This window comes from Anneissia japonica, unplaced genomic scaffold (assembly GCF_011630105.1).
Source record: "Anneissia japonica isolate Jap-2015-1 unplaced genomic scaffold, ASM1163010v1 scaffold1065_len1792383_cov172, whole genome shotgun sequence".
Lineage (NCBI taxonomy): Eukaryota > Metazoa > Echinodermata > Crinoidea > Comatulida > Comatulidae > Anneissia > Anneissia japonica.
Window position 1 is genome coordinate 1,681,237 of NW_022684135.1, and position 27,086 is coordinate 1,708,322.

At 33.9% G+C, this 27,086-nt stretch overlaps 2 long non-coding RNA genes across 2 annotated transcripts in view; one reads left to right on the forward strand and one right to left on the reverse strand.

Annotated features, from left to right (window-relative positions):
- Window positions 1–1,791: 1,791 nt before the first annotated feature.
- LOC117103419 lies at window positions 1,792–13,315 on the forward strand. The gene is made up of 3 exons (XR_004444589.1): window positions 1,792–1,873; window positions 11,846–11,911; window positions 13,245–13,315. It is a non-coding gene; the product is annotated as an uncharacterized LOC117103419 (long non-coding RNA).
- A 5,946-nt stretch (window positions 13,316–19,261) lies between these two features.
- LOC117104142 overlaps window positions 19,262–27,086 on the reverse strand; it is a 52,493-nt gene continuing 44,668 nt past the window's right edge. Inside the window, exon 5 of the long non-coding RNA XR_004444708.1 lies at window positions 19,262–20,636. This is a non-coding gene — a long non-coding RNA (uncharacterized LOC117104142). The remainder of the gene's footprint in view (window positions 20,637–27,086) is intronic.

Consider the following 27,086-nt stretch of genomic DNA (forward strand, 5'->3'; position numbering starts at 1 on the left):
AATATTTAAGTAAAGCTCAATACGATTTGGGTTTTAGAGGCCATAATTATTAGTTAATTTATGTTCATTACATTTTTTTTTACCTGCCACCCTTTTTACTTTTCTATATTCCCGAGAACGCATAAGGTCATTTTCAGAGACCTGAATGATATGTGCCTTAGACCGTTCAACCATCTTGACAAAACAAACGGAAATTTATTTCTGGCAATAATTATTATATATATTATATATAAATATTTAGTAAAACTATTGAAATGTCTGGAGTGTGATTCGAACCCGCGCCTACAAGAGTAGACTTCGACATGAACGCAGCACCTTAAACAGCTCGGTATTCTGACTTATACCAACTTATACCAAACATGGATACCGGTAATGGATAATGGTAACTTTTGGGCCATAAACCTAAAATTAATATCTGTGTTCGGATTACTGTGTCATAAAGCCGGTTTTCCACTAGGCGAATGTATTCGCACGAATCGAAAGCGTCGTTCACATTTCTATCGAAATTTTCGATTCAGCGAAATTAGTAGTTCGAACCGTTTCTACTTTTTGCGAAGCAAGAAGTGTGCGTAACCAATCAGAGCTCATGAACCGAACTGACGCCTTCGATTCGCTCGAGTAAATTTCCCTAGTGGAAACCGGCTTAAGGCCTATTCACACACTTCCAGTTTTTGTTTTACGACCAGTGTGAATTGAATTCTTTATTGGCCATACTGTTGCTCCACTAAGTCTTGATATGGTAACGCAAATGGTCCCCGATACAAATAAGAATTGGAGAGTCCAGGGAAGAGCCAATTACCGGGAATCTGTAAATGGATTGGAGTTGTGAATTAGGACTCGGATAGGAGAAAGGTCCGAGAGAAATAACGGTACGGGGAGGGACGGTTCTAGGTTGACTAAAGAGTTGCAAGTATAAAATGTTTTTGGACGTTGACAAGTTTACTTGATTAAAGTTGATGTCAACTCAGTGGAAAAAAACGTTACAATATTTTTCGTTTTTTCTGTGTTGTAACTATAAGTTTCCAATCCATGCCATAAGCTGTAGGCCTAACATGATTTCAAATCATTACTGTTATACAGACCTAACTACGCATCGCAATAGAAAATAAATTATTGTAATACTGTACTGGAATGTACTGTGGTTTCAAATTTATGTAGATTTCATATTGGGACGGGTAGATTCCCGGTCGTGGTAGCAGTATGCCACAATATCATAAATGACGTAGGCCTATTTGGACTGAAAATTATTGTTACAAATTTGTTTAATTTTATTGTACTTCCTTCTTAGGTGAATTAAATTGAAGTTATATAAAACAATCAATCAAATTCGTATGACGGCGTGCGAAAAATACCCGAAACAGGACAGTTCACTATTATCGTTAATGACTCCTAATTGTCAATTTATTGTCAGGTTCCGGAGGAAAAATGTTTTGATATGTTGTACAACTGATTTTTCAAAGACACAAAAAGCATATTTTAAACACTTAATTTTAAAGGTGGGGGGACCTACTTTTTTCTACCCTTTTCCACAGTTTTAAATAGGCCTATTTAAAAATCTTACCTCATTAATCGCTTCAAAGTGTTTCCTCAAATATGATTTTTGTGTCTTTTTTTTATCATCTTCAAAGTGTTCCGTATTCATTTGTGAAAGGGCAATTTAATATAATCTCTATTCATACCCTTGGATAGTATTAATTAAACTAAGTGTTTTTGTGGCCAATTTCACCAAATATACTGGACGCACCCACCTGTGTAGCAGATCGTAAATTTTGCAATTCCAGAGAACCGCGTGACAGCAGTATTTTAGCAAAAAGACGCCATTGTTTTATGATTATAGTGTATATTTGTGATGCGTATCAACAAATCCACTACGGTAGGCTTATTAAATGTCTGTTAAAGCAATTGTAACTTGTAATTTGTTGATATGTTCCATTACCAAACAATACGAGTTACCTATTTTGTACTCGTGCATGGCATGGTGGAAACAGACTCGGACGGACGAACGCTGACTTGTTTCGAAAAGAATTCTTGATGTGATTAGTATGCATTTATGTATTTATTGATGTTAGTATGTTATTTTCTCACTGTTGTCCTGTAAATAAATACATTGTGTAATAAAATGCCACCGGCGGGATTCGAACCTGCGACCTCTCGCTGTCAAGACGAGCGTCATAACCATCTAATAGTTTTGACGCTCCAAATAAAAGGCAATAACATATTGTAGTTCACAGTATATGACTAACTAAATTGGCCATTTCAATGTCACTACACAATTAATATTTGTACTATGTATGTCTATATTGCCTTATTGCAAAGATACCTTCGTGGTAATATGATCATTATTTCGGAGAACATCTCCTTAACGCTGTCTCTTATACACATCTAGATGTGTATAAGAGACAGGTCCAGGGAAGAGCCAATTACCGGGAATCTGTAAATTTCAAAAAACAAAATAAATAAATAAATACAAGCTTGGCTTATACAGTTTAATGCCAGTTACAATCCATGATACAGATTGATGTTACAGTGGCCTTATTTATTGTTTTATAGTACAAATTCACAAAATTTACAGCATTAATTCTGAAAAGAAGCCTCCTCTTTACTTTACAGATGTAGTCTAAAAAGGAAGTCCATCTCGTAAAGAGGCTCATCCAAAGTTCGTCAAAAAAAAAGCCATAGGTTTTAATTAGACGTTTTACGGTATTATAGTAGGATACCGTTATCACTAACAGCTGAATTACCTATAGGCCTAATACACGACTCGAGTGTGCGTGCTTTCATTATAATGTGAGAAGTATGAGAAAAGTATTTCTGCACACGAAGTAGGTAAAGTAAATAGAATTTTAATAGTAATAACGATTTTTAAAGCGCAAACATCACCACCAAAAATAGGTGCTCAAGGCGCAGTGTCAAAATAACAAGAAGAGAACAAATACAGAGATTAATTAGATCTCTATGATAGCCGAAAATCACTGTTAAAAAATTATGGTGATTATGATGGCAACTTTATTATAATAAGAGTGTCATTTCCGGCCAGGTACTATTTCCTCAAATTTTCGTATCTCAGCCTCAACTAGGTACATGGCTGCATGTACGATTCCCTCCAGAAACAATACAAACAACTGAAAATTAAAAAAAAAAATTATTGAAGGGATGCTTCATACAATTTTGATATCACATGTTGCTATCCGAACACTGGTATTATAATTTATCTACTTCGAGTTTTATTATTGAATAAATTCATTGGATCCAAACGAAAAGTATGTTGCATCTTAATTTTACACTTGACATTGGATCACCAAAAAGAACCTTCAGAAAATACTTTTTTTTTAAAGATATGGTTACACTGTAGTTAGTCTACTTTATTCTTATTAGCAAGTTCATTAGGAGATGTGTTACACAATCCGATCATTTTCACCTCGGAAACAGTAACATCATAATATGGTCGTGCTTCCCGTTTATATCTTATCCTATTGTTTGTTGCATATAAAATATGTCTACAGTACTTTGATTAGGCCTAATTGCCAAAGAATTGATAGGAAATCAATATCTGACATACATATCGTGGTGCATTCACAAATATATAGCTAGAGGCATTTTTTTAAATTAGTATTTTGTAATAATGCAATAGACATTCGGTGTACTGATATCAATATTGTGTAGTGTAAATGATCGATAGGCCTTTATGTTGGTCATATACTGTGAACATGTGATATTGCATTTTAGTTAAACAAGGTTATTTATCTGTTATTAGGCAGTTTCTCGCCGCACGACGTTAACCCTAACGTTAACGGATGGCGTCATAAGTTATTCATCTTGCGTTGCGGAGTACGTTAATTTCCGGATTTTACGTTAGTTACGGGTTTGCGCATGCGTAATTTGTTTACAAAAGGGGCGGCGCTATCGCGCTGCATGTTGGGTACTAACGCAGTAAGTTAAGGTTAACGTCGTACGGCGAAAATTATACTTAGTGTCAGCTCATTCACCACAAAGCATACCGTACGCATTAGCAACGTCTGCAAGGCAACAACGCAATGTTCGGACCACTATCCAAGCGTAAGTAGACTATTGTAGACTTTGATATATTCTTGTTACAAACTTTTTATGGATTATTATCAATCAGTGGGCATTTTGTATTTGAAAAGAAAAATATATAGTCCTACATTATACGCTTGAGTTTTGATGGTCTAATTTATAAAGCGAGGCTTAGTAGTTTAGTTTTGTGTAACTAATTATTTGCTATTCACTCAACTGTTTACTATTTTTTGTGGATCAAAGGGAACAATGCTGGAGTGGAGTGATAGAATCTTACTTCTCTAGAGGGATATTTGGAGAGTGTGTGCTCGTGAGGGTCTGGTTTGTTATATTATGTGGCAAGGGATGCTTTTGTTTTCAGACTGAAATAATATGTTGCTAAAGGTAATTAATAAGTTAAAACGTCTTCTTTTTCAAGACTGCAAGCATTAGGTAACACAAGACCTTTCTCATGGGTCAGGCTGAGTCAAGTATAATACTCATGCCGAACGTCCTTTTTAATATCAATTTATTCAATATAAAATGAGTGTCAAGCCTGGCAAGCGTACTCCATTGGGGTTGATCGTGATAAGGGTTAAAAAATTTCAGCATTTAGGCCCTACTTCAATATGTATAAAGTAAAATACACGTTTTTTTTTATAAGAACCAGTAAAATCTTGTCCAGATTCAATGTTCTTATCTTTTTGCCGATTTATAGACTCATCCGAATCCGAAAGAGGCTTACAGAGGTCTCAAAGTTCTCAACTGAAAACTTGTTTATGCATTCTTTCTTTTAAATTTGATTATAACTATTTGTTTATTGGTTTACACGAGTTCCTAACATACCGATTACAGAAAGTACAAAACTCTGGTGCCCGAGTTTGTTATTTTACTCCCAGTCAACAGCATTAAACCCATCCTTTAGGATTTAAATTTGGCTCCCTGAAAGAATTACATTTAAACTACCTTTACTTGTTTTTAAGTCACATTTTAACAAAGATTCGTATTTTTGGAGATTTTTTGGTTTGTCAATATGTATGGCTGATAATTTAACGCTATTTCGTCAGGTCCAGGTAATTTACTTTATTTGACCTCATTGACAATTTTCGGAACATTTGTTTGACATGTTGGGTTACATAGGCCTACAGATCGGTATTAACCAGATTTTCCTTAGGATTTTTTCTTTCAAAACTGTCGTCTGTCACAAAATTAGACTTAAAAGGGTCATTAAAATTCTGAGAAATATATGATTGTAAATGAGATATCACTAAAAGTTCCTCTTGAAATAAATACCGTACCTACCCAGGAAAGATATTCTGTGATCATTACACTTAAGCCGTTCGCGACCAGGGGCGTCGGAGCTATTTTTATTGGTCCGGCCAAATATACATACCGGTAATCATCATTGCATAAACATGACGTCTTTTCATTAATTTTGACTTTGTCTATAGCACAAAACACGCATTATTCTATTATATCAATCATTCATTCATACTTGTACTTATAGGGCCTATAATTTAACCATTCATGCTTTATTTATATTTGTCATTATGGAATTTCATAAATATTAGCGTACGTACAAGTAATAGTATAGTTAAACATTGCCTCAACAGTAGAAATGATATTACTTAAAAATGATGTTTTACATAGCCGATGTATTACCATACGGCCTGCTCAGTATGTTGCAAAAATACTATAAATGAATTGACACGTATTCGTCTCAAACCAGGCAATATTGGTTTCAAAGGCTTATTTAATCGATTTTAGAGTCAATTAATATGTAAAAAATACATATAATATTTTCCCCCCGACGAATTTTGCTTTTTCTCTCCGACGGGCGGGGCCAGCTCTCCCCGATGGGGGCCCTGGATCCCCCCTCTGCTGGCGCAACCCCTGGAACCAGGGTCATAGCTCACCTACGGGTTGTACACATGTATATTGGGCGGCCTGGGCCATGTCATAGAAGTCAAAAAAGTGTAAATCGATCAGTTGAATTGATTAATAAGTATCTTATTTTCCCTGGCGTTTGTTCTACCACCCTAACCGGGACTGTTGTAGGGCTTGAGTAGAACCCCTGTAGAAACGTACAGTACCTTTTTCTAATATTTACCTTCCACCCAAAGTTGATTCCCCTGATTCTTATTGCTCTATTGAGTACTTATCACCTGATAGATATGGCGATATAATGGGAATACCTACATAGGCCTATATACAAGATACAAGATTCTTTTATTGTCACTGGTACATAAAATACAAGTAAAATTCGTCTTCCCGATGCAAAAATCAAATAGTATAAAAGTAAGACATATAATAAAAAAATTAATCAAGGTCATAAATAAAACAGAAAATACAAAATGATACGATTATTTACGAGGGTTAGTTACTGAAGTTTATCTATTAAAGTCATCATTGTACATATAGATTGAGTTGTGAATAAAAGATCTTCTTAATCTATTAGTATTGCACTTTATTGGACGTAAGCGACCGGATCTATTAAAGATGTATCGCAAGAACATAGGATGTGACATGTCTTTAATTATGTTATCAAGCTTCTTCAGCACAGTTCTTGTATGTATGTCATCAAAATTATCGACATCAGAGCCGATAGTTTTACTAGTAGATTTCATGGTTCTGAGTATTTTATGTTTATTGACCTGAGATATGGTCCTCCTGCCATTAATATACCAAAACATTACTAAATGATAATAGGGCCTACTAAATAATATACTAACAGTCTGTTAGGCCTATTTGAAAATCTAACGTATTCATCTAGCTTAATTCAAAAGGCATTTAATGGGTGTACTAAATAATGCATAGCATATTGTACCCTGTGTCCCTGTGTATTCATAACACATGTTAATCTAATTAGGATATATATTTTTATGTATTTCACATTATCCGTCAACTCGTATAAATTTAACATGCGCACATTCATATTGCATTATATACGGTAATATAATGTTGCTTCTGCTTCTTGCATTTTGGTTTATTCTTGGAGGAATATACATACTGTATCCTGTTTTATTTAATATAGCATGCTATCGTTATTTTATAGAAAATGCTTGGTTTTTATAGTTTTAATCTTTACTAAAATGGCAAAATGAATAAATTATGACGTCATCCGTTGAAGTTAAGGTTAACGTCGTGTATCGAAAACCCCCTAATAAGAAATCCAGACACCATATAAAGCTGATCATAAATGGATTTAACTTATTTGTCTAATGCGTGACCACAAGACGCAGTTTGCTCATTTGTTTGAAATTAAGACAGTCGACGCATGACATACATTTATCTTGTTGAGAACGCTTTGTTTTGTCAGTCTTGTAGTGAGAGTGGTCATCAAGAAAAAAAATTTAAAGCATTCACGTAGTACTGTTATCTAACTTGTCGTGGAAATCAAGTTTGGAGCTTGGTGGTTCTTATTTCTTTGAATGATGGCCAGGTATGATGAAGGCTAACCCTGGCGATTTCAAGTTCCAGAACATAAAAAAATACTCTCAATTATGAAAAGTGTAGGCTGTGTCACCGAGACCTATGACGATAAGTGCCCAAACGTTTACAAAAACGTAATGCAATGATGGCATGTTGACTGCTATTCTGTGTTTTCGGAAAATGTATCAGCCGCTCCAAATCTCTTTCCTATGTTTCCTTCTTTCTGTAATTTTTCACAATTTGCGTTTATTCATACTTTTTATTCCTAATTTTATACACTCACATAATCACTGGTTTAGGCATATAGACTTCGGCTATGCCTATATACTACCGGTACCTTATCGCCACTGCGTAACTTCCCCTATCTCCTCTGAAACCACTGGCAGGAATGTGCTCACATCTCATACACTGGAGCTTCTATGTCATGACCACATTCCGCTACTTTTTAAGGCTGGATATTCGATAACGACGGAAAAAACAGCCAAAAACCACAGAAAATTCAGCACAGTTCTTGTAAAGTCATCAAAATTGTCGACATCAGAGCCGATAGTTTTACGAGTAGATTTCATGGTTCTGAGTATTTTATGTTTATTGAACTGAGATATGGTCCTCCTGCCATTAATATACCAAAACTTTACTAAATGATAATAGGGCCTAATATACTAGCAGTCTGTTAGGCCTATTTGAAAATCTAACGTATTCATCTAGCTTAATTCAAAAGGCATTTAATGGGTTTACTAAATAATGCATAGCATATTGTACCCTGTGTCCCTGTGTATTCATAACACATCTAATTAGGATATATATTTTTATGAATTTCACAATATCCGTCAACTCGTATAAATTTAACATGCGCACATTCATATTGCATTATCTACGGTAATATAATGTTGCTTCTGCTTCTTGCATTTTGGTTTATTCTTGGAGGTTAATATACATACTGTATCCTGTTTTATTTAATATAGCATGCTATCGTTATTTTATAGAAAATGCTTGGTTTATATAGTTTTAATCTTTACTAAAATGGCTGGTCTATTTCTGAGATACACATAGTACATTTTAAACAGTTAAACAGTGATTTTTATTTTGGCGTACTGCTATTTTAAATTGTTCAATATCTTAACGTATTTCTCCTCATTGCCAAAATGTTTTGTCGTGTGATTTTTAATGTAATTTTATCCTTCTTAACCAAGACAAAACAAAGGAAAAACAAATTCCTATTTTAAAATGGACAATAAGTGTTCTTGAATTAAGAATTTTTTTTAAAGTATTTCACAACATCCGTTAACTTGTATAAATGTAATAGACCTATAGTCATTGTTATTCATATTGCATTAGGCCTATATAATGCGTTCGTATTTTTTGCACTTTATTTATTCATTCATTGAGGAATAAGCATCTCATTTATTATAATTATTGAATTGATAAGACAGTGAAATTACTGTTCCCTGGTTTGACTGCGTTAGAGAAAGAATTTGGCCTACAAATGGAGTTGTAAATTATTGGTCCGGCCAAAACCGGACCAGCTGGACCGCTTCCGACTCCCTTGGCGACGGTCGTCGGCCGACGATTCTAGAACGCAACACGACGACTCAGATACTCAGATACTTTAATTCGTTTATGCAATCGTATGCAATCGTACAGAAATTTGTTTTCCGCCAGCCTTAAAAACCAAAAACAACGAATCAACACCATGCAGTAGTAATATATAAATCAGCTTAAAGACATTTTAAGAAGAAAACGAAAACACTATAAACTTGCCACTACCATCACCGTGAAACGCTGGAATTAAACATGTGAATGGCATCGGGCAGGAATTAGGAATATCTATGTCGATTTCTTTTCGTACAAATAAGATTAAGTCGGATACCAGACCTGTTAAAAGACAATAAATTAAAAATACGGTTTAATTGTGCAACTGTACAATCCTCATACAAGCTTGTGATTGAAGGTAGTTTTCCATACCAATAATACGACTAGCACATTTCCTAACCTTATCAAGCGTGTTTTTATTTTGTTTATTATTAAACTAAACACAAACAGCAATATGCAAAGTGCTTTCAATAACGGATTAGCCTAGTATAGAGAGAGAGAGAGAGATGCAAGAGAACACGATCTAAAAGAAGAGATTTCATTTTACGTAAAAACGTACATTTAGGCCTACTACTAACTTCAACGGATCGTTGTTAATAACAGTACGTTTAGACTGCCACCGCTAGTCAACAAGACGGCATCGCGTCGCCTAGCTCTCACAGGGAGCGGAGTACTGTATTCGTCGTGCGACGGTCGTACGACGCATGCGTGCCCGGCTTTATGTGCAAGACTTCCAAAAATCTTAAACATAAAGTGAATTTCGTATTCACCTTTCAGTTAATTTCTGTTTGTTTAAATTTTTCTATCTACGAGCTACCTCATAAATCCAACTTTGGTTTGTATTAGCTTTAACAAGTATGGCGCAATCCACGTATTTTGGGATGTGTTTTTCTTTGAATTTTGAAATTACGCTATTGACATTACAAGTAAATTTTGTCTTGAAATCGTCACATACATATTTGACATCGTCATTAATAACTAAAATGAATCCTGTAGTGGAGGCAAAGATGTTGACTTCAACTGGGCGACTTTGCTGAAACAGTACCGGTAATTTAGGTAAAATAAAATGCCCTCGTATCATACATACAGGGATGACAGCTAGGTCTAACATTAAAAACTAGATCAGAATTTCAGAATTATTTGTATACACTAAAAAAAAAAAAAAAAAAAAAAAAAAAAAAAAAAAAAAAAATTTTTAATACACAAGTATAAGATATTGTGACCGTATAGTGTTCTATGAAATACTAGGGAGTTTTCGATGCACGACGTTAAACTCAACTTTAATGTTAGTACCCAACGTGCAGTGCGATAGCTCCGCCACTTTCGTAAACAAATTAAAATACGCATGCGTAAACCTGAGCACGTAATTTTCTGAAATTAACGTACTCCGCAACAGAAGATGAATAAATTATGACGTCATCCGTTGAAGTTAAGGTTAACGTCGTGCATCGAAAACTCCCTACTAAGAAATCCAGACACCATATAAAGCTGATCATAATGGATTTTATTTGTCTAATGCGTGACCACAAGACGCAGTTTGCTCATTTGTTTGAAATTAAGACAGTCGACGCATGACATACATTTATCTTGTTGAGAACGCTTTGTTTTGTCAGTCTTGTAGTGAGAGTGGTCATCAAGAAAAAAAATTTAAAGCATTCACGTAGTACTGTTATCTAACTTGTCGTGGAAATCAAGTTTGGAGCTTGGTGGTTCTTATTTCTTTGAATGATGGCCAGGTATGATGAAGGCTAACCCTGGCGATTTCAAGTTCCAGAACATAAAAAAATACTCTCAATTATGAAAAGTGTAGGCTGTGTCACCGAGACCTATGACGATAAGTGCCCAAACGTTTACAAAAACGTAATGCAATGATGGCATGTTGACTGCTATTCTGTGTTTTCGGAAAATGTATCAGCCGCTCCAAATCTCTTTCCTATGTTTCCTTCTTTCTGTAATTTTTCACAATTTGCGTTTATTCATACTTTTTATTCCTAATTTTATACACTCACATAATCACTGGTTTAGGCATATAGACTTCGGCTATGCCTATATACTACCGGTACCTTATCGCCACTGCGTAACTTCCCCTATCTCCTCTGAAACCACTGGCAGGAATGTGCTCACATCTCATACACTGGAGCTTCTATGTCATGACCACATTCCGCTACTTTTTAAGGCTGGATATTCGATAACGGCGAAAAAAAAAAACAGTCAAAAACCACCGACAATCAGTACCTGTTTCACCATGTTTCGCAAGTTGCTTACGTCCCGTAAATACAATTAATCACATCTATTCTGTACTGCAATGCTTAGGTCTAAATATTATCGAGTCCGGCCGTAAAAGAACCAGTCTATGTTTTGCAGCTTCATTACGTCACCGCCCGGTACTTCCAAAGTACCAATTCGCAAATCGATCTCTAATTTTTCTCTACCCAAATACTTTGCAACTTTCCTAATTTACGTAGGCGAGAGCCAATCAGCATTCAGAATTACTTTGGGAAGAAATCAAATTAACATATGAGGCAAGAGCTAATCAGCGTTTAGAATGATAACTTTTGGAAGAAATCTATTTAAGATACAAGGCAAAAGCCAATCAACATTAATGGGTTAATTAATTTTATACAAGGGTAAAATTAAGCAAGATAGACTACCAATTTCGTTACATTATATTATTTGGCCTAAATTCAGTTTATTTTATATGTCTTTTAATTCCATATCGTACAAAAATATTTTTGGACACACAAATTTGGTGTAACTAACAATTGAATTTTATTTGATTCGTTTCTATTGCTCTTCCTATTCGCAGATGCCATATACCTATGCTGGCTTTACATAGTAAGCGTATTGTTGGGAATTCCATGTAGAGCACAGAGTAAGCTATGAGTTGTTACTGTAGTTATTGTATTTCAATTCACTCCTTTCTGTATTATTATTATTATTATTATTATTATTATTATTATTATTATTATTGTTATTGTTATTGTTATTGTTATTGTTATTGTTATTATTATTATTATTATTATTATTTTTATTGTTATTGTTATTGTTATTATTGTTATTACTATTATAAGTTTTAATTGTTATTGTTATTACTATTATAAGTTTTAATTGTTACTGTAGTTATTTTATTTCAATTCACTCCTTTTTGTATTATTATTATTATTATTATTATTATTATTGTTATTGTTATTGTTATTATTATTATTATTATTATTATTATTATTATTATTATTATTATTATTATTGTTATTGGTTGTAATGTCCTTGAAAATGTCTTTGTTTTTAAACTATTAGGCATCTGGATTCAGAATGATTTGAAATGGGAAACTCATGTGAATATGATTGTTTAAGGCTAGTCAAAGGATCCATATGCTTGGGAGATTAAAAAAAATTGGTGTTCCCCTTAATGACATTGTCGAAATATTTAAAACTTATGTACGTCGAAGTGTGGAATATGGCATACCTATTTGGTATCCTGGCCTTACAGTGAAACAACCAAATTATATTGAATCAATTCAAAAGCGTGCCTGCAGAATAATTCTTGGGAATCGCTATTTTGGCTATCTTAATGGCATGTCATTGTGTAATCTAAGTCTTCTAAGTGATAGAAGGCATGAGCTTTGCATTTCCTTTGCTTAATCGTGTATTAAATCTGATCGTTTCCACAAGTGGTTCATTGTCAAGGAATACAACATGCCTTTAAGAACCACCACTGCCGTGAAATACGTTGAGCCCGGATGTACAAACAGATACAAAAATAGTACTATCCCTTACTTGATACGTGCACATAATTGTATTACCTATAATTCATTTTTCCCCTTTTTTGGCAAATTTTGATAACAATTTTTCTTCAACCTGCAGACAGTCCTCCCCCCTCCCCCACCCCCTTTTCATTTTTTTTTCTTTTCGAATGTTGTATTTTTAAATTTGATTCTTGATTATCCATTTTATTGTATTTATTACTTATATTCACTATCATTATTGCATTTTTAACAATTTAATTCTATATAAATATATGTATTTTTAACCTACCCATTTTTCATGTTTTCTAGTTTTAATGTTTTTTAATGACACTGTAATTTTTTTAACGTAAATGTACAGTAATTTGTAAATCTCTTGTAATTCAGCCTTTTGGCTGCTACTGGAAGATCAATAAAGAATAAAGGGAAAAAAGGTTTATAATGCAAAATTATATATCTCTTAAGGTTGTAAGCTGGAGGTTGCCAACCTCACAGTTAGTAGTAGAATTCCTGACTTAATGTGTGGTGGAGGATGGTTCGCGGCATATAATGACCCGACTCCATGGATTATAGCCGACCTCGGGGCTGTAAAATCAGTTACTGGAGTTGTAACAAAAGGATGCAACTATATGTTCGTAAAATCTTATAAAGTTTATTACAGTATCAATGGTACCAACTTTCGAGCGGTACTAACTGAAAGAGGTGAGGTCCAGGTAAGCTGATTTTTAATTATGCAGCATCGCAACGAGGCATCTTGTTGTGAAGCTGTCATATCCGTGCTGCTGCAGTTAATCCACATTAGGGAGCTTTTCATTGGCGCGACGGCGCGATGCTAGAACGGAATCACTCATGCGTGACAGTCCTGCTGGGCGTTCTACGTCTTCTGCATACTTCAAATTGCGTCCTAGAATCCATGAGACGAGGAGCACTTACGTTCTCGCTTGCTCAGCTCAGATGACTTAGTGATGTCATTAAGTGTTACATCCTACGTCGTCGTACAGTCAAAATCTCTATTATTTTCCTACTTATTTTCTATTTCAATAGTATGCTGGTAAGAATATATATTGGTATCTTTTCTTTTTTTTTTTTTTTTTAATTGAAGATAAAATTTCCTGGCTGCCCAAGGTCAAAATGATTAAATATTTAATTTTAATAAAATGCTATCTAAAAATATTTTACATGAAACACCCAGCAATTCAAAATTAGTGAATACTTCAAATTGACGATCAGCAATAATATAATAGAGCAGATCTGGGAGAATATGAATGAAATGTTCTCATTTGCATACAAGGCTGTGGATATTACGACTGGGAATGAGAAGAATGCAATTCATGTATACTTGATTTCGCCTGTATTGTCCAGCAGTTACATCGAAAATCGTTCACTTTGTGATAAAAGCATGAAACTTAGCACACATGTACTATGAACTATAGTGAATATTTTCAGGTAGACTCACGTCAACAGCACCTCTATTGGCCAGAAATTGTACATGTCCATTTTTAACAGCGCCCTTTAGTGGTCAAAAACAAAAATTTCTATTATAACCATATTTATGTAGGAAATACTTGTATTACAAATTCTTTACTTATAAATATATTCAGTCTTTTAACGTAAAAAAATCCAATTTTAGTGCCAACAAGATGAACATTTGTAAAATTGTATTGGAATATGCGACGTGTTTTTATAAACCTCAGTTTGAGTGGCAAAACATTGAAATTTTTTTTTTAATAATTCTATTTTTAATTAACTTTTGAATGGTATATACTTTGTTAGGTAAATTTTGCTATAATCTCTAAGGATTGTGTAAAAAATGATAATCCAATTCAGCTTTAATGAAGCGTAGGGATATCTTCTCATACTTCCTAAGCAAACAAATTGGCAGGTCTTCCGAACTAAAATCCTTAATGATGGAACCAAACGGACGCAAATTGATGAAAAATACAACACATTTTAAGAAAAGTACTAAGGATTTAATTGTAGTAAACATGTTTCGGGTGTTCTCTCTCACCCATCATCAGTACAAACTGAAAGGCGAAATAAACGGAAAGAAAAACCTTGTCATTCTTAACTAAGAGTATTTATACAAAGAATGAATGAATATTAATTAGTGAAAACAAATTGTTACCAATTAAGGTAACGTAACGATCGTTCTAGATAATCATATGCAAGGTGTATAGAACACCTTGCATACATTAGTACTGTATGCTAATTGAAAAGTTGTAAGCGTAAATGTTTGAGTTGAACGTTGAGATTTGGACTGTTCCATTTAATGTGTAGTGATTCTTTTATTCGTAATCTAATTTCACTGTTGTCCTGGTCAATGACGTTGAAGCAAGTGGTATTAGCTAATGTTTTGCATTTTTTATTTTCATTTAGATGTTTTAAAATGTGTGAATTTTTGTCTTTTGAATAATCTCTAAGGAATAAATAAAATCAAGGTCGGTAGCACAACTGAGAAACCACTGTGTACAAAGTACGCATGATCAGCACATACAGTGAAAAACTACTCTGTGTGCTTAGTAATTGCAGCAAGTATTTTAAAATGTATCAAAACTGTAACAAGTAGTTGCCAGGCAATATAAAAATTCAGCCATGTTAACAAAAATTGAGAATATATTTAACCTGATGTTCTATTAAATAATATCACTAGAGACTTTTACTCTACTTCCGTGAAAATACTGTAGGTCATGTAGTAACATAATTTTGACCTTTTATTATTAACATCATAAGGAAGGCTTTTTAATCTTAATAGCAGCTACAGTAGACATGGATTTTCCGTATTCGGTATTTAGGAGCATAGGGCTACTGTAACAAAATATATTTTAATATTTATCTCAGATATTGTACTTTGCACTAAAGTATTCTTTTCCGCAGGTGAAACAAGCTGAGCCACAAATAAGTACATTTGAAGGCATTATATTAATACAATAGAACCCCTTTATAGACGAATCCAAGAAGAATGGCGCCCTTTGTTGTCCACGCCATTACTGGTGAGCCCCGGAGTCGTCCCTACACCTAAGCCTAGTCCTAAAATGTCAGTCGGGTGTGGTTATAAACACAGTACCATTGAGAAATCCGGCTTTATATTTTGCAGCTGAATAATGCCGTCAAAACTAAACTAAAACTTTATCAAAGTCATAGTTCGTGTATTTAAACATTTCACAACTTCGAAATTGCTACCTCAGTAATGGCGTCGACAAAAAATGACGACGTTCAAAAGTTGTCTTGGATTTTTTTATGGGGACACCCCTATTGGGAACGATTTCTGGATCTGGATTTCGCGCCAATTAAAAATGAAGGCTGCGGCGCGATTTTCTACCTCAGATATTGGAAGTATCATCCGGAAGTAGGGAGAAGTAAATAAAGATTGAATAAAAGAATAAAGAGAATAAAATAAATACATGTAACCTAATGCGGGGCTCTTGCAGGTACCAGGAGCTCATGTTGTGCAAGGCTGCTCAATTTCTTGGGTAAGGCCATTAGCCTAATAATAAAGAGCCATACCAGTTTAACCGTTGCCCTACCAACCACAGAAAAAAATAAGCTATACTGCAATAAAAACCCCATGGCTTTATGAAATACAATAAAATAGATAAGATTGGTGGAATAGGTGATTACATTGGGTGTGTAAGCTGAGACGAAAGCATGCCAAAAACCCCTATAAAGTTACGTTTTTGGTTACTGTGTTCCCTGAATAGAGGTAGCCCTATTCGGGGGATACCACTATTAAGGGGGACACTTTTTTAAGCCAGGTACTCGCTGCCGGCGTGATAATTCTATGAACAACGTAACGCGACGACGCGTGCGCAGCGGATCGTTTATAAATGACGATGAATTCAGATGGCATCTCCGAGGCAGTGAGTGCATGACATAAAGCATAAAAACTTATATTATACTCATCACTGTGTATTTATTTGCAGGAGTTCAATGGAAACACGGATGATGCTCGAAATTCAAGAGTGACTAATGAATTCTCTATTATCTTCGCTCAATTTGTCCGCATCAATATAACCGGTGCATCGAAGGGCTATTATTTAACATTTGAACTTCTGGGCCCATGCTCAGGTAAGTATCGTAGTCTCACTGAGATATATTCAACCTTCATTTTTCTTAAATTCACTATTATGGCCCTTGGATTCATAGTTCATAGTTCATATTTATTCACCGTTTAAAGAAAAAAAATTCCATCGAGATACATTTTTATATATTGAATTAAAAGCAAATGGTAGGGAATGACCAATATAATATATGTATGCTGTCTCTTATACACATCTAGATGTGTATAAGAGACAGTCCAATACTAGTGTAAAGTTGCATGTTCCGACAGAGAAAGAATGGTGCAGTTAATCGCCACAGGCATCATTAAGCACTTTGTATTTTTAAGACGAGTAAATGAAATGAAATGAAACTGCTCAAGCAATTTAACACAGGCAGTATATGTAATTTTATAATGCAAAATTATACATTTCTTAAGTTTGTAAGCTAGAGGTTGCCAACCTCACAGTTAGTAGTAGATCTCCTGTCGAAGTATGCGATAGAGGATGGTTGCCCGAATTATTTAATGACCCGACTCCATGGATTATAGCCGACATCGGGGCTGTAAAATCAGTTACTAGTGTTGTAACAAATGGATGTAACTATATGTTCGTTAAATCTTATAAAGTTTATTACAGAATCAACGGTACCAACTTTCGAGCGGTATTGACAGGGAGGTGAGGTCCGGGTAAGCTGATTCAACTATGCAGCATCGCAACATCTTGTTCTGAACCTATGCTGCTGCAGTTAATCCACATTAGGGAGCTTTTGATTGGCGCGACGTTAGAAAGGAATCACTCATGCGAGACAGTCCTGCTGGGAATTTTACGTTCTCTGCATACTACAAATTGCGTCCTAGAATCCACGAGACGAGGAGCACTTACGTGATGACTTAGTGACGTCATTACGTGTTACATCCTACGTCATCATAAAGTCAAAAGCTCTATTTTTTTCTACTTTTGTTTCTCTATTTCAATAGTATAAGGTATAACATAATGAAATGCTGGTAAGAATATATTTCGGTATCTTTTTTATTTTTTATTGAAGATAAAGTTTCCTTGCAGCCAATGGCTGAATTTTTTTTACATGTGCCCAAGGTCCAAATGATTAAATATTTAATTTTTATAAAATGTTATTTAAAAATATTATAATATATGAAACACCCAGTAATTCAAAATTAGTGAATACTTCAAATTGACGATCAACAATTATATAATAGAGCATATCTGTGAGAATATGAATGAAATGTACTCATTTGCATACAAGGCTGTGGATATTACGACTGGGAATGAGAAGAATGCAATTCATGTATCATCCTTGATTTCGCCAGTATAGTCCAGCAGTTACATCGAAAAATCGTTCAGTTTGCGATACAAGCAAGAAACTTAGCACACATGTACTATGAACTAATTTTCTTTTTTTTCCCCATTAAAACAAATTAGGAGGGAGGACCTTGAATCTACTGCTCCCTGCTCAAAACATTCTTTATCAAATATAGTCATAATCACGAAAAATGGGCATGAAAAAACCAGATCACATCCAGAAAACAAAATTTATGCACCTTCCCCAGTTACTAAGACATTCTGAGTCACATGCCGACTCAATTGAATTTAATGTCATACCGTAGGGAAGGGCGCAGATCTGCTTTGAAAGGTGTGGGATGGCGAGACATTTCATGATTTCACAATCACCTCAGACCCACCATGGTTGGGGCTTAGTTGCGAAAAAAAAAAAAAGTAGTACCTTTAGATGGCCAGGAATGACACTTTTAAATAGTAAAATTTATCATCATTTTCACATCACCATTATAGTCAAAATGGAGCGCCAACAAATTTCACATGATCTTTTATCAGGGATCTTCGGCAACCATAGAGATCTACTTAATATCCAGGACTACTTGGTCCCAAATATACTAAGCTTCAACTACTATAATGAGTATGATCGACAAATCACAACTTTCCTTTTTGCATTCAGCACAATTTTTAATATTATTAATAATATTATCTATTATCATAATCACCATAATCAACATCGCCATCATCAACATCGCCGTCATCATCATCATCATCATCATCACCATCATCATCATCATCATCATCATCATTATCATCATCGTCATCATCATCATCATCATCATTATTATTATCATCATCATCATCATCATTATCATCATCATCATCATCATCGTCATTTATTATCATTATTACTATACTTTAGTAGTATTAAACAAAACTTTATAAATGTTTGGAATAACAACCAACTGAACCATTTTAAAAGACATTGCCTGGATTTATAGATTTAAGACGAATTTAAGTTTTTTTTTTGTTAAGTATGTTTGCTGAATCCACATCCTTGAGCAGTACCGGTAGTCGTTATAAACCTGAAAATTTAATTTTTGCATTATTGTGTACAGTGAAAAATTGATTAACCTAATGAATATTCCACTGGGTTACTATCAGATTATCGAGTGACTTTAGTTGATAGAAGTTAATGATGAGTTTCTATTAGAGCACAGGTCACAAACCTACCGTATAAAGAGTCAATTAGAAATTGTACAGCATTTATATCAACACCAATGTGCTGATGCATATTTACATATTTTATATAAGTATTCATTTTGAGTGATCCCAGGAAAGAATCTGCAGGCCTATATTGGCTAACAAGAAAAAGCATTAAAATTCTAACTCTTTACAAAGAGGGGGTGGGGGAGCCACGGCTCCCATGGCTCTCCCTTGAATACGTCCCTTGTTGGCTTTCTAGCCACGCTCCGCCCTTTTTGCACAAACTGTGATTTTGGCTTTTGTATTAGCCATTTCACACGTAGTCTTGTTTAGTTTTCAACCAGTCACCAGCAACTCTCGCCAACCAAAAAATATAAGAACTGTATATCATTGTTTTTGGGGTTTCTGCAGATATTATTCTTTTATTACGATTGGAACAACCCAGTCGAAACGTTGAGATGTTCTCAACCAACAACAGTTCTATTCAGAACTATCTATGTGGTGTACCGCAAGCATTAATACTAATTTTATTTATATTGTTATTGTTATCACTATTACATTAGAGCCCACTTGGACTCCTTGGCACAACAGGGACGGCCCATTGGTAACCGGAGACAATGAACAGATATGGGAAATATTAGATGTAGGTTTTTCATTCGTTCTTACATCTTATATTCACTGAGATTAGAGTGTTTACGTTTTAAATCTACATAACACATTAAACTAAGTTGCCACCTTAAGTTCTTTACAGTATATATCCATTAATTCCTAAATAAATGTTATTTACAGTAAAGCACATAGTATGCAATCATATCACGTTATACAAGTTACATATAATATATTTACTGAGATTAGAGTGTTTACGTTTTGAACCTACATAACACATACCAACAAAACTACACTAAACTGCCACATTAAATTCAAAATATAGGCCAATCAAATCAATCATAAATCAAAATGATATTTACAGTAAAGCACATAATATGCAAGCATGAATATTCTTATCAGACACACATAGGCCTATACAAGTTACAAATCCACAATCGTGTTTACTTTATAAATTTTCCATCATAAATCTTTTTACACAAATAGGAATATCCGACAACAATGTGTGCGAACCCTTTAGGAATTGAATGCCAGACCATATCTGGCGAACCATATACAACAACTGGTGAAAATGTTACTTGCTCCACCTCTCTTGGTTTCCAATATTTACGAGTACTAAAGTACTAAATTGAAATTCCTGCTCCGATTAAAAGTTCGTTTCTTATGTCCAGGTTAGTCTCATCTTCATTCGAACTGGTTATTTTTTCATCCTGGGCTATAAAATATAAGCCAGAGCTTTTGTTATATAATTATATTCTAAAATGTGTATGCTTTAGAATAATAAAACTTATTGTTGGTTATTAATCTTCTTTTATAATTAGGAAATAAAGTTGAAGTATCAGTGTTAGCCCACCTAAGAAGAAATTTCAATCATAACAGTGAGCAGTTACATCTACTTAGAAATTAACAAAATTTTACATTTTACTTGTCAGATGTTAAACTTTTGTCAGATAATAAACAAGTATGAAATAATAGAATAGAAAATATCAAGCTTGATCATGTTTGAACACCTTAATGATTTTCAAAAACCATGGGGTTCATTGATAAGTTTGACATAAGATAGTATGAAACAAACTCCGAAAAAAGTGATAAGCCATTGTTGATTCTATATTTCGAACTTTAATAGTTCATCTTCCTGATGATGAACTAATAAAGTTCGAAATATAGAATCAACAATGGCTTGTATCACTTTTTTCGGAGTTTGTTTCATACTACCTTAATGATTTTATTTTATCAAATTGGAATTACATAATGATTTATTTTAACACTTAACCGTTTGTGTTAATTGAATGATAACGTTGTCTTCTCAAAACTATGTTCGGGAAGGCATACAGAGGTCCGGTTTCTATCTTTGTACGATTTCTGATTTGTTATTTCGTTGCTAAAGATTTCTAATTCTTAGTCTTGTTTTTTGACATAAGGCGCTTTATAAATTCATGATATTATTATCTCCAAAAGTAGGTTACATTTGGGGGGAGGGGGGGCATTTTTAATCCCAGACTAAATATCTTTTAAACTAAAAAGTGGATCTGAATGAAACTTTTGGAATGGTTTTTCACTGTCCAAGGCTGAAACATTAGGTTTATTTAAGGTAGATAGTTTGGGATAACAAATTATGTAGTACTTTTTCATATGCACAGGTTGCATCTTGTCGATGATGCGTATATTATGGTTTAGTGTGTTTAGGAATGTTGTGCTACTTAATTCCACATTGTGTATTTAGCTGTCATTTATGTTTGCTTAATTCTGTGTTGAGTCTATTGGTTGTTCTTGAAGGAGGATTTGTGGTTGTTGTATCAAGGTAATTCAACAGAAGGACGCACATCTCCGCTCTCGAACATAGCGCGTGCGTACAGTCCTTTGATCTTTACTGTGGCATCGACAATCCGGTACTAGTTGCGAGTACAGCTGTCAATTATTAGTCTATGCGTGCCATTCGTTTTATGGTGTTAGTTTTTATTTTATTAATTTTGGGTACTTTTTGGGTATTTTATAAAATTTCGTGTTCTTATGTAATATTAATCTGTCATTTTGACAATGTTGGCGTAAGGTGCCGAAAACGAACATTTGAGTATATACAGGAAATTTATTAATTTTTACTGCGAAGTGAGTCTCATGAACGACAATTCACTACAATTTTGGTAAAATTAATGTTGATATGAAGAATATATTTCAGTCTAATGTTAGTGCAAAATATCATTAGTCCTTTGTAATCACCGCACGACGCGCGATTATCATGGCAATTTACACGCGCGTGGGTAAATCGTTACTTACGGTGACGGTTTATGGTCTGGTTGCTTTGGTTTTTGTGACGTTCAGCGTGTAGAGACGCACGTGCACCTAGAATGTCGATGCCAGAGTTATAACCTTTGATGTCCTGAGATGTGCGTCCTTCTGATGAATTGCCTTGGTTGTATCTAGTTGGTGGTTGTTGTATCTAGTTATAAATGCTTTTTCTGTTGGGCTACGTACATCTGATCTGGTTTGTCATTTTTTTGTAACCATTGCCTGCTAATTGATGCATTGCTTGTGAGGCAATGTAATGGCCCAGATTTGTTGCAAAAAGAGCATTATATCAAATAAATAAAATTAGTAGATTCACAATCGAGAGAAGGGGTAGACAACTTATGGTTTAATCTGTTAAGTGTTATTGAGAAAGCGTATTTATATAAAGGGCCTACATAATAATTTACTCTACCCCTTCATACATTTTTGGTACACATCCTTTACTAAAATATATAAAGAAGGGTGTATTACTGTATTCTGTCTTCATGTATATTAACAATTACAACGTTAATATTTTTTATGTTTAGCAAACATTGAGCGAAGCACTGCAGAAGCTACAGAGAAAGCTACGTCAACTGATGGTAAGTCAATGTTGTTGAAAAAATTATTACTATTGAATGTCCGTTGGATAAAGGCCAACCCAGACAGTTCGTACGACGCAGGCTGACGCGATTCATCGTCGGGAACAGTCTTGTTAGCCATCAGGGCCATAATGAAAGCGCCGTAATCATACGAAAATCATCTCAATAACAGTTGAAACAGCAAGCGAACTGTAATCATTTCAATAAGAGATTCTTGCGAAGATATGTTATCATTATTATTCAAGACCATATGTTCCTCCAGTCGGATTTGATTTTCTAACAGTAACATAGCCCCATATCATTTTCTTTTCTTTTTTAACGTTTACAAAAATGTATGTATGCTGTCTCTTATACACATCTAGATGTGTATAAGAGACAGTCCTGATGATGAACTAATAAAGTTCGAAATATAGAATCAACAATGGCTTGTATAACATAAGAGAACCTTAACAGTAGTTGTAAAGAAATGTCTTTGGCTGGGTTCGAATATGCGACCTTCATAAACACTTTAGGTATCTGAGTATCTTTACCGTTACACAGTATTTATTATATACAGTATCAAACACAGATTGGCGTCAACGTTTGGTGTTGCGACAAACAGGGTCTTTCTGCTATAAGAGCAAGAAGTCTATTAAGATCTGTTCAAATGGACACGTATAAACAGGTAAGATTATAATACACTACGCTTAATTATTTAGTGGCGGATCCATCCAAGGGACAGGGACCAGTCAATCATTTCGTCTGAGAAATTGTAATTGTTACAGGCGGTGAGTGCAATTTTCGAATAATAAGGGGAATATTGGCCTACTCGTTACCGGGAAGATAAGAAAGCTAATGGTAGGAATATTATAACATGTAAACAGTGAAAACTATAAGTTATGTTGTGGTTTTTTACGTGGCTAAACATCGCCCGACTGTAGGTTTAGTGTTAATCAATATTTTTGTGATCTTAATGCCATTATGTTTAATTCTTTTTATAATACAGGCTGCACAACCTGCAATTTGCTCTTCGACACCACACCTCTGTTAGAATAATAATTCAATGTGTTTGATCGTTCTTTAAATTATCAGCACTACCGCCGACCATGGGCTATAATAGCAAGTTACTTGAATTGGATGGATTTTGTCAAACACCAAAACGAAAAATGGAAATTGAGGGCGTGCTGCTACAATCTTTCAACCATTCACTTCAGACTCATAAACAAAGTATATCAAATGTACAATAATACCTAAAATGTTCAATTCATTACTTCATACACATAAATCCGTACCTCTTACAATACGTGAAACAAATGTAGCCTATCTCCTATACGTTAACTAAAACAGTTAAAAAAAGTATAGTACTTCATGGTATAAAACCTTAATCGATAATTTAAGTTGTTTAAGCGCTCATATCGTAATTTAAGCTATTTAAACATAACTTGCACATTCATGTTATAACAAATGTACTATTTAAAAAAAAACCTGGCTATAGTATTGTCCAGTTGTGAGAGTTCCAAACGCAACCGCTATACAACATTTTATGTATTATAGCCAGAGGACATCTTGATTTACTTAAACATTTTGACGGATGTTCTGCATCTGCACAACACAACTGTACATTCAATCCGGGATGTAGCCGGAATTTTGAATGGTGAGGAGGGGGGTCTTTTATTAAAATTCACACGATAATTTTTATTAATCTTATTATTATTATTATTATTATTATTATTATCATTATTAATATTAGGGCCTATTATTATTATTATTATTATTATTATTATTATTATTATTATTATTATTATTATTATTATTATTGTATTATTAGTATAACTGATAATACTTTATTATTATTATTATTATTATTTATTGAGAAAATTAACATCAGCTTCAGCTTTTCTTAATTTTTGTGGAGTTTTTCCAATTTTCTGCAATCTCGTTTACAAACATCACTGCTGCTGCGCAAATCATGAATGATGGAACCAAACGATGAGCAAGGAAGTAAAAGAGCAACACAGATTTAAGATCAACAAACCAAGATTTAGGCCTAATTAAAGAAAAATCAGCCATGCTTTTTGTGTATCACACCGTGATTATCAGCGATCAAAATGTTACATAATGAAAGAACCTGCACTATTTATATACTATACGTAACAGTAGATTGAAATGCAGATAATATTACATTTTAATATTGATCATTTATTTCGACCCTTTGTCACTATTACGATTACAGTGTGCACTCAACTGCTTAGATTGCCAAAACTTTTTTTCGCACTGTTTTCTGTCATACCGTACATAGGCCCTTTTACTGCCAAAACTTTCAAGTGTTTAACGATCACTTTTCAAGTACTAAATGCGTGTCTAGTATCTAATGATTTATCTTGGTAAATTTCATATTTGATCTGTTCTGTATTATCATTCATGCGTGTTAACACCGAAGAAGGACACAGACGTGGCCGAAATATTCATCTTGAATAAATTATATTTCTATTTTGTCAATGTATGTAATCATTTTCATTCATATATATATATATATATCTGTCTCTTTATATATATATATATATATATCTGATATATATATATATATATATAACTGATATATATAATATATATATGTTTGTATATATATAATTTTTTTAAGATGTTGTCATAGTTATTTAGGCCTAATTGTTATGGTTATTACCACATTCATTAGGGAGATGTGCCCCACGATCATTATTTAGATCAATTTAGATCATTATCACCTCGGAGACACTTAATAGCATAATCTAGTCGCAATACTCGTACATCTTTTCTTGTTTTTTTTATTTCAAAATTATGTCCACCTTAATTAGGTCCAATTGCCAAAGAATTGACATCAAATGAACACACTTGCACACTTATCGTTGTGCGTTCATTTATATAGCTAGAAGCATACATTTTTTATTATCTTTGAAATAATGCAACAGACATTAGGCATACTGATATCAATATTGTGTAGTGTAAAATGGTCATACACTCTTAAAAATAAAGTGTTAAAAATAACGCTTTAGGTGTTATATATAACACTTAGCAAGTGTCTCTACAGGGACAACACCGTAAGTGTTGTTTCAACTCTCAAAAAAGTGTTACATATTCAACACTTATGAAAGTGTAGGATCTTTAACACTCTGTGGTGTTCATTTGACACTTTATAAGAGTGTAATTAACACTTTATTTAATTAAAGTGTTGCAGATCTAACACTTCATTAGTGTTGATTTTAAACTTTATAAGTGTTTTAATAACATTTAAAATGTTGTAATTTAAATAAAGTGTAACAGATCTAACACGTTATTAGTGTAGATTTTAAACTTCATAAGAGTGTAATTAACATTTTAAGTGTTGTAAACTTAAATACTGTATGAGTATTAGAAACTGGTCGTGTTGATTTCAAATCTTGCAAACGTCAAAAGCCTAATAAGCTACAGCAACTCAAATTGAACTCAAAATTCACATTTATTTCACAACTAGCCAATGTGTAACCATTCAACAAATCTATTAAATCACTATTATACTACAATAAACATTTCTTTATTTACTTTATAACTTACAAGACTTTTAATGAGTCACTATCGCACTGTAATACAAATATATGTCTGTCATCAGCTAAAAAAACTTGAAAAATTAAATTCAATATTCAAATTGCTATTTGTTATAACTTAATTGGAATACCCAAGCTTGAGATGTGTATAAGAGACAGTCAGTACAGTTTGCATACGTAGCAATAGAACGAAAGTATTCCGTGTTATCTCCCTTTGAATTGTCCATATAGAATATGTACAACATCTCAGGTGTACTATTCCTAGATATACAAATAAAAAATGAAATTAGGATTTTTATAATAAAGTCTAAATCAACAAGATTCAGAGATAGATAATTTGTTAATCTCTATAATTTTAGTGCTGCCCGGTTAGAAATTAGTTCCGCTACTTTATTTGGAATCTTTTCTCCAGGCAAACTGATGTTATATGCATGCACTTCCAAGAAGATATAACAAAATTCAAGGGCTTTTACATAATGTAGGTTAAGGATGTAGTGCAGCTAGAAAAGCCGATCAGCTGCAGATGTGATGTTGTCTAAACAAGAGATGGCGTGAGTATCCAAAATAACAAAAAATTGCTGGGGATCATCCATCGTCCCCAAGCATAACAGGAATTGCTGCCTCTGCATCCTTCCCTTGGTTTTTAACCTAAAGAAAAAAAAGAATAAACACAAATCTGAGTTGAAATTGAAGTAGATGTAGATGGTAGTAAATGTTGTTGTCCGGTCATAAAAATGGTTTATCATACAGTATATTAAT